A 2921-nucleotide genomic window follows, 5' to 3' on the forward strand; every position below is an offset into this window, starting at 1 on the left:
AAATTAATGTATTCGCGAAGCCATGGAGATTGTTTAAATTCTAAAACGCGATGAATTACAGAAACTTTTAAACCATGATTTAAGCATTGTTGAAGATTGCGGTAATGGATGATGTAACGTTGCTTATCCTGAACTGTAGCGAGTAGTTTCTCATGTTTGCCATTAGGAGGCTTCTCGCGTATTGGACAAAAAGGTAAATCTGCATGCTTATCGTGTAATTCTAGTGGGTATTTCAAATCGACTTCCAAAATATATTCAATGTTCGAATTTTCGGATATCGCATGAATGTTAAAAGTTTTAATTTCATTATCGTCTAACCACTTAAACTCGCCGTAAGGCAGATACTGCGACATTGCCCATCCATACAAATTATTAACATCGAAATAAACTAAATATCGCGATGGTTCTTCGGAATTGTACGAATCCATGTATTTATTATTGGCCTTTGCGTATCGATTAGAACATTGACTTAAACCACCACGTATGCCGCGCTCTATGAAAAGTAGCATATCGATATCTGTCAATAATTTTAATTCGATACGCGTGTGCTTGAGCATTGCATCCCACGTAAAACCGGGTAAAGTATAGTAATATGCAGGATCCAATTTGTAACTTCTCAAACAGCTGCTTCGAAAATTTTCAAAAATGTCGGCCAATAATAAAACATCTGTTTTTAAATATAAATCGCTATATTCGCCAAGTGTTTTTATATTAAAACTGCGCCAGACTTTTATCGCGTGGTCATAATCCTGCTGTGAAACTGCACAGTCGCTTAGTTGATTATAGAATTTCTCATATGTCGGCAATGTTGTCTCATTCAGTTTCATATAGTCGGTAACATAATCGTATGGAAAGATGCCTTTTCGTGTAAGCAAATCGAATTTTATTTCATCCAAAAAATTAAATTGCGATCGTAAAATCATCATATCGTCTTTCTCTAAATATGAACTCAATTTATCTAAACTTGAACTTAAAAATTTGAATGAATCTATAAATCGAAGCGAAATTTTGTAACGTTTTAGATTCGTTGAAAATGAAATATATTTTTCATTTGTAATTGGCAAGACTGATGTCGAGCCTTCGATAATCGTTACCAATTCTTTTATTACAAAATGGGCATCGTATCCCGATAAGTTATGAAACACTATTGGTATAAAACGTTTATTTTTATAATTTAAATTACATCCCTGATGAGCAGGTCCTCGGTAACGACCCGTGAAATGGCAATGATCTCGAACTTTTGTTTCGTTGATGTCGAACGGTTTTTCGCAAATATAACAATGCGTTGCATTCATATAATTTTCTCTTTCATCACCCGTCAAATTTGTCATGGGCACAATCGTATTAAATAATGGTGCAATTTTTCTTACAAGGCTCTCAAGTTCATTCACGAACCATTCAGCACAGTCAGGACCCCGATACGCGCGATACTCGCACACCGATGCGTTGTATGAACAGTGAAAATAATATCCCACACTGTATGCTTCGTGTTGCTGGTATGCATTGCAGTGTCCTTGATTGCTGTTAACCTTCTTAAGCATGCATTCGAAATCGGCGTACACGATGAATGGATGACGTTCTCGGTGACAAAAATTATCAAACTTTATTATTTTATCTTCACTCGATGGTAGAATGATTGCGCAATCGTTCATCTTCATGCAGTCCTTCGTATGTTTCAATAACTTTTCTTCCGCATAAAAGTAGTGAAGGCATCTGCATATAAACAAAGTAACTGCATTAGTACAAAAAGAACAAACGCATACACTAAAATAGATCGTAATGGCATGATACAAACCTGTCACAAATATAAGTTTTACTCTTATGTGCACTCAGCTGGTTTGAAACAAGCCGGGAAAGATTTTTAATCCATGCAAAGTGACGCACATTACGGTTGGGCGTTTCAAGCATCAGCAGGTTAACGTGACGAAATCTTTTGTTGGTGGTGAGTTGGAGCGGAGCACACCTTTTCACATTCAAGTCCCAGAAATAAACGTTTATCGATACATCGTTTTGGCGCTCAAATTTTGGTATTTGATTAAGGGTTATTGGAAATGCGATGCCCTCCAAATTTAAAACGGTGTCATAGTTGGGATACGATGATGGTCGATTTGCATTCACATGGACGGGATATAATGCTGCAACTATCGATCTGACAAAACACGTATCATCGTCAACTGTCACATTTACTACCGCTCTTTTGTCCTTGATTGTTTTTGGTATGTCGGTGTAACAACCAGCATGCATCGGATTGCATTTATTGATATTTAACATCAAATGCAGAATTTTCGATATTGCCCAACCACTGTCCCGTTCCTGAAATTCTTCCATCAGTGTTAAAGTTGAGTTCACAACGTATTTGTCATACCAATCGTTCAAGTTTGATGTAGAAAATAATTGTTTATTTCTTACACTGAAACTTTTCACATCAGTTTTAGTATTAGCGGTAAAGTCCCCATACAACACCGTATTCACTTTTATGCAGGAATGATTTTGGAAAACTTCCGCTAGATGTTGGAATACTATTTTTCTAGCATCTTTCAAAAAGTTTCGTGGTTCAATATGCTCGGTGTTGATTATAATTCCTGTAGTTATCCGGTTATGGAAAGCTGATTCTACATTCTCCCAGATAAGAGATGATGATGCATGTGATTCAGCATCTGTTCTCCTTTGACCTTCGCCTATTTTGACAGATCCGTGTAACTCTGCTCTTAACGATTTAAATCTCGCTATCCTGGCTGTTAAACTATTTTTCAAACCAGTTGGTAAGTCCTTTTCGAGTTGCAATCGCTCTATCATTAAATCAATGCATTGATTGCATTGCACCAGACATGCGTTTCGGTCGTCGTTACTACTTATGGCTGCAATACGTTGTGTCAAAAGTTGTTCTATACAAGCAAGTTCGTTTAGTAATATTGCCTTTT

This window comes from Osmia bicornis, unplaced genomic scaffold, assembly GCF_907164935.1.
Source record: "Osmia bicornis bicornis unplaced genomic scaffold, iOsmBic2.1, whole genome shotgun sequence".
NCBI lineage: Eukaryota > Metazoa > Arthropoda > Insecta > Hymenoptera > Megachilidae > Osmia > Osmia bicornis.